The 6,435-nt window shown below is 40.1% G+C and overlaps 1 non-coding gene across 1 annotated transcript; it reads left to right on the forward strand.

Moving 5' to 3' along the window:
• Positions 1-1,754: 1,754 nt before the first annotated feature.
• LOC131257113 (small nucleolar RNA R71) lies at positions 1,755-1,861 on the forward strand. The gene has a single exon (XR_009177131.1). It is a non-coding gene; the product is annotated as a small nucleolar RNA R71 (small nucleolar RNA).
• Positions 1,862-6,435: the final 4,574 nt, after the last annotated feature.

Below are 6,435 nucleotides of genomic sequence, written 5' to 3' on the forward strand. Positions count from 1 at the left end.
ACTCTTTAAATTGTGGCCTCCACCGGTTAACTTCAAGTATCGGTGCAGTATCAAGTAAGGCACACGTCTCCCTAATCATGTCATCATCAAAATCATGGGAGTGGGCCAGGCACATCTCTAGAGGGTCAGAGGATAAGGTCAGAGGTGTCGTATCTTCCACTAAAGAGTTAATCATGTTAATGTTGTGAAAATTGTCATCATCCTCTAAGTTTCTGCCATTATTGAAAAAGATGTTTGACTCTAATATCATGTTCCCAAAGGACATAGTCATGAAACCATTCCTGCAATTGATAATTGCGTTTGAAGTGGCAAGGAATGGGCGACCAAGAATGACGGGAATCTGAGTGCTCATGTTATTGATGGGTTCGGTGTCCAGGATGATAAAATCTACAGGGTAGTAAAATCTATTAACTTGGACCAACACATCCTCAATTATCCCTCTGGGTACACGAACAGAGCGATCAGCAAGTTATAGTGTGGTTAGGGTGGGTTTTAATTCACCCAAACCTAATTGTTTGTATACCGAGTAGGAAATCAGGTTGACGCTCGCTCCTAAGTTAAGAAGTGCGTGATCAATTTGATGGTCCCCGATTACATATGATATGGTTGGGCTACCAGGATCTTTTAATTTCTGTGGCACGTCTTACTTTAGGATGACACTCACTTTCTCGATCAAGAAGATCTTCTTTTGAATACTCTGCCGTCGTTTGGTCGGGCATAAGTCTTTCAGGAATTTGACATATGAAGGTATCTGTTTTATGACATCAAGTAGAGGAATGTTGACTTTCACTTATTTCAACACCTCTAGGATATCCTGAGAGTTAGAGAGAGGTTTTGGAGCGACCAACCGTTGGGGAAATGGAGCAACTGACTTTTCTATAAGTTCCAGTTCTAATTTTTGTGGGGCATCACTAGATCCATCATTGTTGTCCTCTTCTGATTCTTGAGGCTTTTCGGGCCTAACCAGAAAGGTTTTATCAATGATCTTCCCACTCCTAAGAGTGGTGATGGATTTAGCGTGCTCCATTTGATTTTAAGAACTGGGATCTCTTATCTCGTAATGCGATTTAGGATTGGGGAGTGGTTGTGTAGGAAGCACCCCCTTTTCTATAATTGTCATACATGAATCCATCTTTTGCATAAAATCTCGCATTGCCTGGGTCAGCTCTTGCATGGAATTTTGAACCGGTTCTTCTTGAGGTTTCCCCTGATTTGGATTTTGATTGAAGAAACCTTGAGGAGTAGCAGTTTGTCCATTTCTCCAACTAAAGTTTGGATGATTTTTTCAACCAGGATTGTATGTATTAGAGGTTGGTCCATTGAAAGGTCTTTGATAATTATTTACGGCATTGGATTGTTCATTCAACACTTCTCGAAAGGCAAGTATCGTTGGACAATTTTCAGTTGTATGAATGTTGCAATCACAGATGCCGCAAGCACTTTCATTAACCTTATCCTTCTTTCCTTCCATGGCCTCAACTTTCCTTATAAGCGTAGTCACTTTACACTTGAGATCATCCTCTTCTTTCAAGAGATATAATCCACCTTTCTCCTTTAATTGAGTCGGCCTAGGCGTGGTGTTCGATTTTGGGTAATAATCCCATGATTGTGTTTTTTCAGCAAGACTATCGATGTTATCCCATACCTCGTCGACATTTTTATTAATGAATTCTCCATTACACATTATCTCGACCATTTGGCGCATGGAAGATGTCAGTCCATCATAGAAAAAATTTGTAATGCGCCACATTTCAAAGCCGTGTTGTGGGCATGAACTGACCAAATCCTTGAACCTTTCCCAACATTGGTAAAATGTTTCATCCTCCTTTTGGGTGAAGTTCATGATTGCTTTTCTAAGGATAATCGTTTTATGATGTGGAAAAAATTTCTTTATAAATTCCCTTTGCATATCATTCCATGTGCCAATGGATCTAGGACGCAGTGAATGTAACCACGTCTTAGCCTTCTCCTTTAAGAAAAAAGGAAAGAGTCTTAGCCTGACTATGTCCCCAGACACATTTTGAAAATATAAAGTGGTTATGATCTCATCAAACTCTTTCAAATGTAGATATGGTTCTTCAGATTCAAGCCCATGGAACTTAGGAAGGAGTTGGATAACCCCTGGCTTGATGTCCATATGTCCTGTATTTTTAGGAAAAATCATGCATGAAGGCGTACTCCCCCCGCTGGTTTTAAATAATCTCGTAAAGTACGAGGCGGGGGTGCTTGATACACCTCATTCTCTTCCTGAATGTCTTCCACCCTGGGTTGAGGTAGAAGAGGTTAGTTCTCAGCCATCACTTCAACTAACTCAGGGGATTTTGAGTGGTGTTTAGTCCTGCGATGGATAGTTAACCCTCAACCAATCCTTCTTCAGTCAAGAGACGTCGAGTGTCGTCACGGGCCCACTTGGGCATGAAACACTCGCAGCCCTCAATCAAATTCAAAACTTAATCCTAAGAAAGGAAAAGAAAATCTAAAAAAAAAAGAGAGGGTTGGAAAGAAGTTACCAAATTGGAGTCCCTAAGTTAAAAACCTGTAAAATAAAACAAAATAAGTTAGATTCTAAAAGAGAAGGGCTAAAATTAGGAAATCTTTAAAAAAAGAAAGATAGCAGTAAACTGATTTCTAAAAGAAGGAATTCTTAAAAGAAAGTGAAAATTTCTAAAATAAATTAGGAAAGTCCTAAACTAGAAAGTAAGTTACTAAAAGGGATCTGAAAAATAGAAAGTAGAGAAAGAGCTTACCGAATTAGAAATTTCTATCTTAAAAGCCTACAAAATAGGAAAGTTAGTTTCTAAACAAAAATTCTACAAGTAGAAAATTTCTAAAAATAAATTAGGAAATAAAGTTAGATTCTAAAAGAGTTAGAATTAGAAAGTTTCTAAAAATAAAATAAAGGAAAGATGAGTCAGTTTCTAAAATTAGAAAGAGTTTCTAAAAAGGGAAATAACTAACCTAGTTTCTAAAAACAAAAGAGGAAAGTTTCTAAAAATAAACTATTTCCTAAAAATAGAAAAGTAGAGGAATTAGAAAGGGATTACCAATTTAGAAGTTTATGTAAGGATCCTACAAAACAGGAAAACAAGTTAGTTCTAGAAATCAAATAAAAATCTAAAACTAAAGTTAGTAAAATCCTAATCTTAAACTAATCCTAAAACTAGTTAATTTCAGGGAAATGTAACCGTCAGTCCCCGGCAACAGCACCAAAAACTTATTCACTCCCGAAGTATATGGTTGTGATGTAGTAATAAACTCGGTGAGACCGAGGTCGAATCCAAAGGGACTGAAACCTGTATGTAATCTGAAACTAAATAGAATTAGAACTAGACTAAGATGAAATATAAATTGAATGAATTTGAGGAATAATGGTAAAATAGTAAACTAAAATATGTAAAATTCAGAGCTAGGGAACTAGGGATTCAGAGGATTCACTTGTAGAGATCAAGGAAATCTTATGCCTGCATCAAAAACTCAACTGAACTCAGAGTCCATCTTCATCCGGTTGAAAGGTGTAACCATGAAAATTAACTGAATTTCCTTTAATATAGTTTTAAAGAGATGAAAGGTATATGAATTAGAATGGATTCCATTACCAAACCATGCCCAGGAGACAAAGTAAATAACAGAATTAAACTAATTACCAACCAATCAATCAATGTATGAAGGTTAGGAAAGGTACCGTCATCCGACCATGCCTAGGAGACGATGGTTCATAAAAGGACTTCCTGACATCATAAATATGAAAAGGAAGGAACATGCTCAAAGTTATCGTAGACCCATTGTAATTTTAGTCACAACAGACCATTAAAAATTAAAAACATTCCCATAATCAGACAAATATCAAGTTCAATTCCATGTAAATAAAAAGCATAAGCACAGAGTTCTTCCCATCACGCTACAAGCTTCACCTCTTAGCCCTAGCTAAGAGGTTTAGCCGACCATGATTAGGCTAAATCCAAAATAAACAAAAAGAAGAAGAAAAGAAAAAGAAAAACCAAATAACTCTCTCTCTCTCTCTGCTCATGTTCAGCCCTTCCAGATTCGATCCCTACCAATTGAATTCCTCCCTCTCTCTCTTCTCCTATATTTTATACATGTGAAGGGCCTTGGAGAAGTTGGCTGGGAGGATCCTCATGTTGCTGCTGTTGGTGGGCTTCTTACGCAGCAGCGTGCACAACTTAGTGTTACGCAGCGAAACCGTAAGGCAATTGAGTTAGGCTTGAATTTTCGGGACATCGAATGCCCTTAGCTTCAGAATTTCTTCACGGCTGGGGTCTTAGCTGTCCTAGGCTCCACATGAATGGTTCAGATCATTCAACCGATCAAGGATGATGGGCCACAGCCATCCGAAATTTTCGGGCGCATCCAGACGTGAAAATAGGGGACTGCGTATATCGGCTTGCGCTGATTGAGCGGTGGGGTCTATGATCGAGTTCGGTTGGGAAATCCATACCGTCCTTTGAATTTCCCTTGAAAAATCGGTCGGACATGATCGGTTTTGGATCAGGTTAGTTGTGGCCCACGGATGGCTTCATTCCACCGTCCGTCTGATGTTTGGACGGCTGGAATCCCATCTTCTGTATTTCTTCAAATTCTGTCAGCTAGGAATTGGTAAACTGGGCCATGGGAATCTAATGGACGGTCCAGATTTATCATCTAGACCGAGATGGTGGGCCATGTACACCATCCGCGGACGGCCCTGCGTAACGCTGAAGAAGGAAGTTTCCTTCTTTGAGTTTACTCGGTCAAGGGTCAATTTGACCAAGGTGAAAGTGTAGTGCACAGCTAGTGCATTTGTGTATTATGCACACACCGTTTGGTTAGGGTCCACTTCGATGTTTTTGAGAAATCCGTTCCGTCCATCTGTTTTCTCATATCTTTTAAATAGTTGAGACCAAAATTGAAGCATATCCAAGGATCAGATGGGCCCCAGATTAACGATTTGTAGGCTGATCTATCCGTTGGGCCACTTCCAGAGGGATCCAATGGCTGAAATTTTAATTGTATGGTTAATTTATGGCCCCCAGGCCATGTATAAAGTTTCGAGCCAATCCGATGGCAGAAACCATGTGATCTTGCATTTTAGACCAATTTTAGGCCTCTTGAACATGAACGGCTTGATTTCCTCGGATCCCTGGCATGTAAATTCATCAATTTTGGTCCTCTGGAGTCTGTCCCTTGCTTTGTTGACTTTAGAGCATTAATTCCATGCTTGTAGCACCTTTTTTAGTCCAAGCTCCTAAATTCAACCTGCAGCATAAACACGATTAAATCGAGCTATTAAACAATATCATGTTCATAAATCTAAGCAATAAACGGGGTTTGATATGCAATATTTGACCCTCAACAAGTGAGGTCATAAATTCAAGCACCATTTTGCGGCTCAGGGTGTCTGCCACCAAATTCACCTTGCCTGGGTGATACGAGATGTTGAACATGAAGTCCTTCAACGTCTCCATCTAGCGACGCTGTCTCATATTCAGATATTTCTGAGTGAAGATGTATTTGAGGCTCTTATGATGGCAGAAGAGCTCAAACTCCTCACCATAGAGGTAATGCCTCCATATTTTCAATGCAAAAACTACCGCCGCAAGCTCGAGGTCATGTGTGGGGTAGTTCTCCTCATGTTTCCTTAATAGCCGGGACACATAAGCAATCGCCCTGTCCTTTTGCATGAGCACACAACCCAAGCCCACTCGAGAGGCATCCGTATAGACAGTGTACTTGATCCCTTACTCAAATAGCACAAGCATAGGTGCCGACGTAAGTTTACCTTTCAACTCTTGGAAGGTCGCCTCCCTCTTCTCATTCCAGGCAAATTTGAGGTCCTTCCGCGTCAACTTGGATAGCGGTCGGGCTATTTTCGAAAAATCTTTAATGAATCTTCGATAATAGTCGGTGAGACCGAGAAAGCTTCTCACTTCTGTAATCGACTTCGGTTGTTTCCAATCTTCCACGGCCGCCACCTTGGCGAGATCCACAGACATTCCTTCTTTGGGCACTACATGCCCTAAAAATTTGACTTCCTCCTTCCAGAAGTCACATTTTCTATACCTTGCATACAATTGGTTCTTCTCGAGGGTCTCAAGGACTGCCTTTAGATGCTTTTCATGCTCTTCACAACTCTTTGAATATACCAAAATGTCATTGATGAATACGATGACGAATCTGTATAAGAACGGCCTGAAGACTCTATTCATGAGATCCATGAATACCACTGGAGCATTGGTGAACCTGAACGACATAACTAGGAATTCATAGTGGCCAAAACAGGTCCTGAAGGCCATTTTCTGTATATCCTCATCCCTAACTCGCAGCTGATGGTACCCTGATTGTAGATCGATCTTTGAGAAGTATTAAGCACCCCTCAGCTGGTTGAATAAGTCGTTAATTCTATGCAACGGGTATTTGTTCCGAACCATCACCTGATTC

This window comes from Magnolia sinica, chromosome 9, assembly GCF_029962835.1.
Source record: "Magnolia sinica isolate HGM2019 chromosome 9, MsV1, whole genome shotgun sequence".
Taxonomy (NCBI): domain Eukaryota; kingdom Viridiplantae; phylum Streptophyta; class Magnoliopsida; order Magnoliales; family Magnoliaceae; genus Magnolia; species Magnolia sinica.